The 12,877-nt window shown below is 34.5% G+C and overlaps 2 protein-coding genes across 2 annotated transcripts in view; one reads left to right on the top strand and one right to left on the bottom strand.

Annotated features, from left to right (window-relative positions):
• LOC145663637 (solute carrier family 25 member 45-like) overlaps positions 1-12,877 on the bottom strand; it is a 112,800-nt gene that overhangs the window by 74,320 nt on the left and 25,603 nt on the right. The gene's annotated exons all lie outside the window — the stretch shown is intronic.
• The window catches only part of LOC145663636 (uncharacterized), a 47,930-nt gene that overhangs the window by 18,109 nt on the left and 16,944 nt on the right, over positions 1-12,877 (top strand). The window lies entirely within an intron of this gene.

A 12,877-nucleotide genomic window follows, 5' to 3' on the forward strand; every position in this document is an offset into this window, starting at 1 on the left:
ATATAGTGCTATTGCTTTTTTTATGTAATGAATTTAAACCATTTATTTAAACAAATGAATGTCATGTTTTAGAAAACCCAAAATATATACATGTGCAATAAGTAAAAACTAATCTCAAGTCAACTTTGAAATACTACAACAACCCCTGCAATGTTTTAGGGCCTGATTGTCTCATAGACGGAACCTTTTCAAGTCGATAAACGTGAAGAAGAATAAGGTCTGTTCATGAAAGTTTAACTTTACGTCTTTTTATGCAAAACACAAGTTTGCGGGAGTTACCCTGCCATATTTTTGATGCTGGTAGGTTTAATTGAGCACATCTTTTTAAAATTGGTGAAGGGAGCCCACCTGTTTGGGGGGCCCACCCTGCATTTGCAGGGTAGCAGGGTGGGCCAGTCCGCCCCTGGTGGTATGATTTATTTAGCTATATTAAAGGAAGTATCAACCACATTTGTTTATTTGCTTCTATTTTCTTTTTTTCTTTTTCTTTTTTCTTTTCTTTTTTTTTTTTACAAAAAAATACAAATATATCCATGTGGCCCCACATAGCGTAGTTTCTAATCTTATCTAAGGTGAAAGTTGCCAGAATTTGATTCCCGGTGAGGACACTCGATCCAAAAAGTAACATGTTTACCAGCCATCCTGAGAGGTTTTCCTGGATTTTTCTCATTTACCTCTGGAAAATACCAATATGGTAGCTAACATACAGACAGGTCCTAGGCTGCTTCCTTCCTTCCCTAATCCGTTCTTCCTTTGAACACTCAAGACTCACGCATATATATATATACAGGGGCAGCGGTGGCTCAGTGGTAGAGCGTTCACCTCTGGTGTTTGGGGTCCCGGGTTCAAACCCTGCTTCCGCCAAGTGAACTTTGTGGTGGACAAACACTGTGTGCTTGCATTTTCTCGGGGTTCTCCCATTTCCTCCCACTTTCTTGATTCCACCATTTCATTCATCTCTCATCATCAGGGCCCGGATCTTGTTGACAAGTCAACTTTTTTCTGTTACGCATAGGACAAGGCAAGTTCAAATAAAAACATTATCTATCAACTCTTGGTTCTAAAAATATATTTTTTTAGGGTCAACTTTTGGCCACTTTTTGCCGTTTTGAAATTTCAGGTCAATTTTTAATATTTTAAGGTAACTTTTAGGTCACTTATGGTCTTTTTATTCTTTTTCTTTTACATAAGGAAATCTTAAAATGAAAACTGTTTACGGATTTAAAAACAAGAAGTTAAATAATCTATTTTCCTGCTTCCTGATTATTGGGGTGGAAAAACTGCATTCCTAACAAGTTAGTGAACACTAGGCTGTAGCTGGTTGACGAGGGCTGGGGGTTCGTAAGACTTAGGCTTTTTGAGTAAGCGAACGCGGCTATTTAGTAATTTTACTATCGCCAGATGTGTAAATCATACTGTGAGCCAGTCAGGGTTTCCAGGTCTTTTTGCAGGTCCAGGTGTGTAATAGCAGAGTTCCAATACTCTGCACAAACCATCTTCCAAGCAGCTGTTTCTTGCTACAATCCCTTTGCCTGGCAACACGTCTTTCCTTTTTTTCCTTCCTTTTGAAATCTTTTAAACAGCAGGCGGCCTATTGTCCCGACCCGCACCAAATACGCTCGAGCTAAAGTTTTCTCAGCGATTTTATTGCTTTCGCGTTTATGATTAGCCATCTACATTTAAATACGTGGTCAGCGTATTCCAAGAGTACGCATGAGTAATAAATACGCTTTGCGATTGCCTCAAATAGCCGGGTACTAAGTGACCAAAGCAGATGGCTCTGGTTGTTTACTACAATGGATATGACTACGTGAATAACTAAAAATAGATTAGAAGACGTTCAAAGGTTTTAAACAGGCTTTTTATCTATTATTCTGATGTATACAATCTACACTTGCGAACTTTTATTCTTTAATTGTGGTTCCTAGTTTCAACTCGAGAGTGAATTGATGGTTTCAGTATGTAAAATGCCGAGGTCTAAACCATCTACAGCTTCTCATTTAAGACAGATTGTTTCCGAATTTGGTGAGGATGTTTTTAGTACTGACGGTACAATATTGTTTTGCAAGGCATGTGAAGTAAAAGTAGCAGCAGAGAAAAGAGACACTGTACAAAATCATATCAGAAGCGAAAAACATTTACGCGCAGTTGAAAACAAACATAAAACCAAGTGTTCGCAGTTGTTACTTGTGGAGAGTGCTTTGAATAGTAAAGCAAATCCTCAGTTTTCAAAAGAGTTATGTGAAGTTTTTGTGTCTTCAAATATTCCTCTTTGGAAACTCAACAATGTGAAATTGCGGGTTTTCCTGGAACGTCATACAGGTCGTTCCATTCCAGACGAAACGAATCTTAGGAAAAAAAAATACATGCCAAAGTGTAACTAGGACACAAGAAAAATAAGAGAGGAACTTTGGACTCAGATAATTTTTGTTTCTATAGACAGACTAATGATGTGAAGGAACGCTATATAGTCAATATTATTGTTGGGGCAATGAAAGCCGACGAACCTAGCAAAATATTTTTGCTAACTGGTGAAGTGTTGGAATCTGTCAACCATTTTACAATATGTAAACTTTTCGATAAATCGATATCCCTACTTTGCCCTGAGGTGTCCAGCATGTTGTTTTTGTATCAGATGCTGCTCCGTGTATATAATTAAGGTTGCTAATTCAATAAAATCGTAACAATATTTACAGTTATCTACTGCAATGCTGAATAAGGTATGAGCTAAATTTTCTGACGATTACAAAGCTCTTGAGTTAGTTTGTTGTATCACAGCTTATAAAATGTTTATATGTTGCTTAACTGGATATAGACCTATATATCTGTAATTCAAATATGAAATGCTAAGCTATTTACTAAATTGGTCAAAGTTTAGTTTTAATATTATTGCTTTTTTAAATCAAAGATACAAATGATAAATGGACTGCAACTAACTAAAACAAAACTTATGAAAATGAGTGAGAAATCGTAATTAAAATCCAATAAATATTCAAAAAATGTCAATGTTTTAATGAAATAAACGTTTAAAAGCTGTAAGTTTTAAGGTCAACTTTTGTGAATTTTAGGGTCATTTTACAGGAATTTTAATGTCATTTTATAGGTCACTTTTTAGAAAATTTTAGGTCAACAAAATCCGGGCCCTGCTCATCATCATTCTCCTTTAGCCTAACCGGCATAACCATGGGACGTAAAACTCAAAAATTTCATATATATATACAGACATACACTATTGCTATTCTATTAGTTTATCTCTGAAGAACAAAGAAAAATGTAACCATTCATCGAGGGATCAGTCAGCGTGAAAATTTCTCTGGATTAGGGTTGCTATATTTCACAAATAAAAATCCGGGACGCTACTAAATTACGAGAATCTTTATAATGTTTAAAATGTAAAGAAGTGTTATATACTAATTTACTTTCTTTCATTAGATGGAGTTGTTCAAGTATTACGTAATCACATTTTCAGTCATTTTAGTAGACTTTCTCTTCCATAGTTAATCAAAAGTAAGCAGATGATTTACCCCCTCTCCCCTGGTAAACATTTTTCTTTTCTTTTTAATTTCTCAGGATCCGTTATGTTTCGTGGCTTTCAGTCTGTTTTAGCTCATTTAAGGTATGAGGTTTCCTTTCACACGTTTTGTTTGTTCGTTTTTTTTTTTTTTTTTTAATAACGGTTAATTCATTGGCAATATGTTCTGTCGGTGTTTGTTATCTTCAAAGAATCTTGTTCGTTGAATTTTTACTTTATTTATGTTATTTTTAACAAACTAACAACTCAATAACTTGCATGTAGCCTTACGTCAGCATAATCTCCCTCCCCCACTGTCAGCAAAAATAAGAAAAACTTGAATCCAATTCCCTCTTAGGCTGCTTACGTAATACTTGAACTGCCCTCTGAGTGTATTACACATAAAATAGCATACAGCTAAAAGAAAATCAAAATAAGTACTTATCTTATTATGTTCCTCTTCGGTGAAATCCGGGACATTTAATCGTTTCGAGAAATATTTTCGGGTCTCCGGGATGCAGATATCTATTCCGTGACGGTCCCGGATTTTCCTACTACTTTGGATTTTCAATTTACTTACAAAATTTCCCTAGATTACAGGAATTTCCCTCAAACTATGAATACCGAGCTTAGATACAACATGATATTGTGAAACGTAAAAGGCGGGACTTTTTTTTTTTTTTTTTGCATTAGTCAATTTTACGAAATTATTAGATGCTGATCTTTGAAATTTTGTATAATTATTTTCCTTTCATCTCAGGACCTACATAAAATCTAATTGCCATAAATGAGGGCCCTAAGGTGGTAATTATGCTTTTATGGTGTTTAACAGGTTTCCGAAACTGTTAGTTCTGAAACCCTGAAATTCTGTGTAAATATTATTATTGCATCCTAGGTGGCATTTTCAGAAATGCGAACCTGAACCTGTAGAAATGATTTGATTTGTTTTTCTCCAATACATTAGGCATTGAAGCTTTAAAATTTTGTACAAACATTCTTCATGTTTCCTGTTCCTCCTTGTTTCCTCTCTCTCTCTCTCTGTATGTGTGTATGTGTGTGTATGCCAAGTGCAGAGAACATGAGTTCGTAGAGTACAAATATCCCATTCTATTATTTAAAATTTCAATTTATTAAAAGTCAGGAATGTTTTCCGATTCATAAAAACATACTCCACTTACTCCTACATCGTTGTTTAGTCGTAAAATTTATTGGTAATAAATATTATCTTAAAAAGTTTCATGAACTGAAAATCTAACGATTCTTCATTTCAAGAATGCTTCAAAAACTTCAATGCACTCTTCCCTCAGAATCCACATTTGATCTTACAATATTAGATTTCGTCAGTTTAGTACGCGTAAGACGGTTTTCTTTAGTCTTACTATCTTATAATAATAGTCTTATAATAGTAGTCATAGCTTTACTACTATTATAGATTTACATTCTGCAACATTTATAAATAAGTAGATATAATAGAGAGAGAGAGAGAAACACTATGTAAATTTCTATCTCCCAACTTGAAATATTAGAAAATTTTCTGGTTCCCGAAATCTAATTGGAAAATTATAATTTGTTGCTGTCTAATTTTCCTCTATAGGAATTGTATATCTCAATGTGCAGTTAAATATAGTGGAAAATTTTCCACCTAACATCACTATACATAATATCCAGAACTGTCCGAATTATGAAAGCGTTTTCACTTGTTTCTACATCGTGATGAAAATTTTCGGATTCATGAAAATTCCTTACATTTCTTTCTACAGAGCAATAAAGCTTTCCGATTCACAAAAAGTTGTTTTACTTTTCGCTTCAAAATGATGAACATTTTCCGACTCATAAAAAGTTCTTCAATTTTTCCATACAAGACCGAAAATATTTCGATTTATGAAACATTGTTTCACTTGTTCCTACATAGTACTGAAAATTGTCTGAGCCATGAAAATTTTCAGATTCTTTAAACGATCTTTCACTTTTTAAGATTTCTATACATGATTTCAATCAATTTTATGAATCAATATCAACTATTACTTGATCACTGATATTTATTAAAACGGAAAATTTTCCGGAAAAATATAGAAAATTTTTCACCTCACATCACGGCTAAACAACGATGTAGGAATAAGTGGAGTATGTTTTTATGAATCGGAAAATTTTCCGTTTCAAAATTTTTCACACAATTTTCATCACTGTAAAGGACAGACAATTCTTCGATTCATGAAATATTGTTTCACTTGTTCCTACATAGTACTAAAAATTGTCTGAGCCATGAAAATTTTCAGATTCTTTAAACAATCTTTCAATTTTTAACATTTCTATACATGAATTTAATCAATTTATGAATACTGAGGTATTGTTACTTGATCACTGATATTTGTTAATAACGGAAAATTTTTCGAAAAAGTATAGAAGAAAATTTTCCAACTCACATCACGGCTATACAACGATGTAGGAATAAGTGGAGCATGCTTTTATGAATCGGAAAATTTTCCGTTTCAAAATTTTCATCACTGGCGCCACCCTTCTGAACAACTGCAGTTTATTGCAACGTACATAATGAAGATGTACGCACCGGTGTGATTTGGTAACTGGATGAGCACGACACTTCTGGAATATGATTTAATTGTCCCGATTTCTCAGACACTACTTGAAAGATTTCATTGATAGGGTCATTCAACAAAACGTATTCCTCACCCATCCTGAAAATCTTCTTCTCGCTTTAATATCTGACCAAAACTCAGAAATAAGAAATCTTGGTTTACGAGAAACCAAGAAAGCTAGAGGATTGAAAATGACAAAAGACTAGGCACTTCCGTTTTACTATAAATTTCAATGCAGAACAATACCATGACATGTATAATTCGGCTTCTTCCTCTCTCCACGATAGAGGTCTGCACGGGCTCGGACCTACAAAGCCCATATAACTTCGGGCCCGGCCCGTATATTTTTAAATATACAACCATATTTCTCGGGCCTTTTCGGGCCTCACTTTGTAAATATACTGTACAACGATATTTATTTGACCATTCTTTCTGAAGAACTTTTAAAGTACAATTGCAAAATTAACCCCTTCGGGATCCTATGGTACAATTTGTACCATACGCGTTTTTCATGGTACATTGCGTTATTTCTCTTCTATTTGAGCTTTTTTGTCCGGGTTTTTTTTTGTGTTCCAAGTCCAGAGGCCTTGCAGAAGACATTACGTATGGTTTCAGACCGTCCTGCGTCCAGACATAGGAGGTGATGACGTCATAAGTCAAAAATTTCTTTTATCATTTTCTAAGCGTATGTTCAATATTTTTTGGCGGGCTTATTTTTCTACGTAGAAGATTGAAATTTTGCACAAACATTCAGTCCACGGAGTAGTATGTACCAGATTTTTTGTTCCGATGTCAGTGCTAAAACAGGGGGGAACCAGAGGGGCAAAGGGGTAAAAATAGGGATTTTTTACCCCAAAAATCCCGTTTTTCGTCATTTTCCCGCCTTACATACATGATAGGACCACGTGAGTCATACCGTCTGAAAGGCAGTTCCATTCTGAAGAGAACGACGGTCGAATTATTATCCTAGGGTAATTAGGGATGTCTCAGGGAATTTTTATCCAAATATACTTCTGTATAGGGTAAAAGTGGGGCATGGTAGGGAAATTTTTTCTGGCGGGCCTATTTTATCACGTAGAAGATTGAAATTTTGCACAAATATTCAGTCCACCGAGTAGTATTTACCAGAAGTTTTTTCCGATTTCTGCGTAAAAATAGGGGGGTCCAGAGGGGCAAAAGTTGAAAAAAGGGAAAATTTGCCCCCAAAAAATCCCTTTTTCAGGAATTTCCCGCCTTAGATACATGATGGAGACATGTGAATGGTACCGCCTGAAAGACAGTTCTATTCTGAAGAGAATGATTGGCGGATTATAGTCCTAGGGTAATTAGGGATGTCTCAGGAATTTTTTTCCCTGAGATCATAGTGTTTTATGGTACTTTGGGGCATTGTGGGAATTTTTGGTAAAAATTCTCCCGCCCTTACTATTCAAGATAGAAACTTGAAATTTGGCACACACATTCAATATATCAAGTACTATTTATCAGATTTTTTTCTGATGGCTACGATCACACAGGAGGGGGGGGGGTCCAGGAGGGCCCAAAGTTCGAGAAAAAAAATTTTCCCTCCGAAATTTTCACTTTGACATTTTTTCCCGCTTCTGGTATACGGTATGAGCATGCAAGTGGTACCATTCGAAAGTCAGCTCTATTCTGAAGAGAATGAGGTATGAACCATGATCCTAGGATAAATAGTGATGATACAGTAGCTGTTTGACTGAAAGTCTAAAAAATAGCCCAAAAAGCCAGGATCCGGAAAGGGTTAAACTTCTACTTGCTGTAAATAAAAATACAGTTTTGCGTTAATTATTTAGTTTCTGTGATTCGGGCTTCTTTCGGGCTCATTTGATTATCACACGAGCTCGAGCCTAAATGATAAAACATATTTCGGACTCGGGTCGGGCCTCACATTGTATGTAAATTCACGGGCCGGGCCGGGCTCGGGCTAAAAATTCTGGCCCGTGCAGACCTCTACTCAACGAAAGTCCGTTATTACAAAAGAACAAGTAGATGACTTTATTATTTTTTAAAAAGTGCAAATTCTAAACTTGCCCTGTTACACCCAAGGAGTAGAAGGACTTGAAAGTCATCATAGAGGGTACTTTTTCCGCTTTCGGCGTCAGTGCACATGATGGCTACATGAAAGCAAAATTGGAATCTAGAGTTCGCAATCTGACTTAACGAACAAAAAGTGACTATAAAGTCCAAGAAGAAAACTAGAAGAAAATCTTGGCCTGCCCCTTAATAAAATCATGTTTCCCAACATAATTTGATGTGAGTGGATTTCGCAGTCCATCCATCTCCTGGTGGTGAGATCTGGGTTATTTTCAAAGCAGAATAAGCTATGAAAATAAGCGAGGCACTGTACAATAATTAATTAAATATTAGTAAATACAAAGCTAGTTCTTTTATTTAGTCTTTTATATCGCAAAACTTTCCAATAAAAGTGTCAAAACTAATTAGAAAACATAAATAGAAAAGAGGTATTTTAGCCTAAAATTGACAATTTTTGACCAAAAGCGAAAGTAAACCGAATAGAAAACTACTCCTGAGACACAAAATTAATATATTTCTGACAAACAAAACAATAAACGACCATAATGCAGAAAAAATACATAAAATAGCCAAATAATGACATTTTTGTGAAATTGTTGTGCGTGTTACATACCCAAATCACTATCAAAATTTCAAGGTCGATGCGCGCCACCTAAACGACCTCCAAAAAAACTCTTTAAAAATCAGGCGTCTTTTTGGTCACAAATGGTCACTTTTCCGCTCTACTCGCTTTAACATTTCTTTTTTTTTTTTTTTAAATCTTTTCGCTACGCCCTATTATGCAACTCCAAGATACAGCAAAATATTTTATCTTTGTGAAAGGTTTATTACACAATTTCCCTTATTCTTTTATCAGAATTTGAAAGTAAATGTTCCAAAACATTGTTTGGGCTTGCAAACGCTAAATGCCAAGGAACAGTTTAAGATTTTTTTTAAATTTTGTTCTCTACATAAAACAAGTATCATATACGAGCTTTTAACGCGCCTTTAGCTTCGTAGACCCTACACGAGCCTTTAACACGTGTTTTTTTTTTTAAAAAAAAAAAAAAGGTTTACGAATGCATTTCCTCTCTTGTATGATTTGAAAGACATATTTTTCTTGCTTAACTGTACAGTAGTTCTGATCGCTTGATTGTAGTATTTAGAAATGCTTATATATATATATATATATATATATATATATATATATATATATATATATATATATATATATATATATATATATATATATATATATATATTTATATTTATATATAGGGTGTTGCAAAATAAGTGTTACAACTCTTGGGAGGTGACTCCTGCCACTGAGACAAGAAAAAAAGTTCTCTTCAACTTTCTGCTATCGGACATAGTTTCAGATCTACAAGGTGCCGAAAGCGTGGGAAAATGACTTTCGGACGCCAATATTTCGGAAACTATCCAACGTAAAGAGGGCGGGTAAAAAATTCACTGAAGAAGCCATGCCTTCTGTACTGAATTTTGCATGTTTCACAATCCTACCATGCACGCGCAAGAGATTCCCCAAAGGAAAGTAAAGAGTCCCGGATAATCTGTCAAATGAAAATTGGTCTAAATGGATATGAGTTGATAGGGTTTTTATCAGGTAACTATAATTCGTTTGCATTAAGTCGATATCTGGAACAAATACAAAATGGCGGACAACTTCATTCACGTTATGTGTGGTTGCATAATCACTAGGTACGGATGCTGGCCAACAGTGACGTTTTGAGTATTAAGTGTAGCGAATTTGTACTCAAAAGCACTAGAAAGACATCTGGAGTGTCGGTAGAGCACAACAGATGAAGGAGGGTGATTCACATGTGTGAAAACACTTAACTAAAAATCCCCAGAAATGCACTCATACTCAGGAAACATGAGTCCAAAGCGTCGGAAATGTAAAGATTAGCGTCAAGAACATGAAAGCCATTGCCAATTCTCAAATAATATTCCATCAATCCGATGCAATATGGTCTGCACAGTTGCATACCAATAAGGATGCAACAACTGAGGCCAATTTGAAATTGTGCAAGAGGACTCACTAAGAAACTGGGTAAACTAAATTAATGTCACTAGTGGGATCGCATGATCGATATTGAAATGTGGACAATGTGTGTGTTGATATCGACATATAGCTAAGTTTTGTATAATTTGAGTTTATTTTTTCGTGTCCCTTTGGATTTCGGCATAAATTCATTGTTCGTCGTACGTTATGCCTCATTTTTGTCTTAAAACAATATGTTATTTGTTGTACCAGTTTTATTCTCAGACACTGTATATTCATATATGTTTTATTATATTATGTACCAAAATGTGTCAAGACAGGTGTTGTAAAATTTCCGGAAATTTTGAACAGGCTTGTAAAAAAACTGTTTTTTCCGGTTTCTTTCCGGAAAGATTGGAAAAATTGGATAAATAACAAAAATATTTTTATTAGGTTAGTTTTTCTAGTGACGGAACCGTTTTTTTTTTTCGAACGCGTGAAAAATGTAAATTGAGAAATTTCAAGAAACATTCGGAAATTAAACTGTTGTAATTATTCTTGAAAATTAATAATCGGAACTCACTTCCTTTATGTGCCTTTTAGTCGTTTACTCCTGGTTGTGCATTAATTACAGAACTTTTTACAATTGCATACATATCTACCATCATGAAACGTTACTGTTGCATCAAATAGAGCTCTTGAATCGAACTGAGTTCTTAATGTGCTTTTTGATCTGGTGAAATTTTGTTAATTTTAACTAAATTACTTAAAAGAGAGAACAGTGGGATAATTTCACTAATACTCATGCACTTAACATATAATTACTATTGTTTAATACTATAATATACACTTTTATATAAACTTTATGTACAAAATTTTATGTAAACGAATACCTGTTTTCTAGTGCGATAAATTATCTATAAGTTGAAAGTGACTATATTTGTAACTTAACAACTCTTGAACCACCGGACTGATCTCGATAAAAATTTTCAGCGTAGATGATGTTCGGACCTGAGATGGATTTTACCATTTCACTTTGAAAATGCAACTTGGAGGAAGGAAGTTCAGAGATATATATTAAAAATTACCGAACTCATAATATCGAACTCATAGTTTTCGGAGTTGCTGAAATGAACAGTGACATTTCCGATGAAGCTTAAATTGAAATTCAGTACTGCAACTTGGGAGAGAGGGAGGGGAGATACATAAAATGATCAAAAATGACCGATATTAGTGTCAAATCCATAGTTTTCGTGGTTGCTGAGATAGTAACACTTCCGATGCCATTTAAATCAAAATTCATGCTCGTAAGTTGGGGCGGGAGAGACGGGAAATATATATATAAATAAACAAAAATGACCGATATTAGTGTCGAATCCGTGTTTTTTAGGGTCCTGAGATGAACATTAACACTTTCGATACTGTTTAAATCCAAATTCAGCGCACAACTTGGGAGAAGAGAAGGGTTGGATATATAAAAATGATCGAAAATGGTCGATATTACTGTCGAATCCATAGTTTTCGGGGTAGCTGAGATGAACAGTGACACTTCCGATGCCTTTAAATCCAATTCAGACCCCATTAGTTACTCCTAAAGGAGAGAGTGACATGTAAAAGTGACTGATATCACTGTCGAATTCATAGTTTTTGGAGTCCCTAAGTTCATTGGTGACAGTTTTGGTGCCCTTTATACCCAAAATGAAATTTATTCTTCCCCTGCGAAGAACGGGTATTCTGCTAGTCTTTAATAAAAACGAACGGAAATTTCACATGTTAAATCCTTTAATATATTTGTCACTGTTCAAATTTACACACTTGTGCGGTGTATGTGCGTATATGTAAATAATAAAGAGTTTTTTTTTTTTTTATCAGAAATCAGAAAACTATGTAAATTAAAAGCTGTTGCTTAAGTATTTTTTTTTCTGCTAGCGAAATACGTTGTATGTATGCTACAGACACGTTACAGCAAATAAGATTAGTATCAGGCGAAGAAATAGTTTTAAAATTATATTTTTTCGGCTTTTGTCAATATTTTCGAACAAAAGATTTTTTCTAATGGCTTCAAAATTTCCGGAAATTTTATACAGCACAAGGAGGATACGTACCTCCATAAAATATATATTTGATTTTTATATAGTGGTATTAACTAAAATGATTCTGGCCCTGTTATTTTAACACTTCCTTGCTATAAAACGGTAACTTTATAAGATTACTTAATTAATTAATTATAGATAATTTAAATGCGTCTATATTAATTAAGCTAACTAGGATTATATTTTTGTATCTTTTGTAGCCATAACTCCATTCTATCACGGTGCTAACTTTAAAGGAGCGGTCCAAATTTATTTATTGCCACAAAAATTTCCCTATTCTAATACAAGAAACATAACTACTCAATGATATTAACTGTAAACTAGTAAATAGAAAATAGTTTTCATTTTAAAAGCATAATGTAGTAAAATATTCGAAAATTTCAATTTTAGCCAATTTTTCCGTTTTTCCAAACTCGGGAAAAAAAACGGTAAAAAGCTGGTTTTTTACCCAAAACTTCCGGTTTTTTCCAGGCCTTTACAATACTAGTCAAGACGTAAAAGAAACGAGTAGTTTCAACTCAAATCATAGTGTCACTTGATACTAGACATATACTCAGTGGCGTAATTACGATTTTGTTTCGGGGGGAGGGGACTTGGCTAACTTTGTTCCTGGAAAAGTGAAAATTCTGCAAGATATTTCATTTAT

This window comes from Thermobia domestica, chromosome 11 (assembly GCF_964235325.1).
Source record: "Thermobia domestica chromosome 11, izTheDome1.hap1.1, whole genome shotgun sequence".
Classification (NCBI taxonomy): Eukaryota; Metazoa; Arthropoda; class Insecta; order Zygentoma; family Lepismatidae; genus Thermobia; species Thermobia domestica.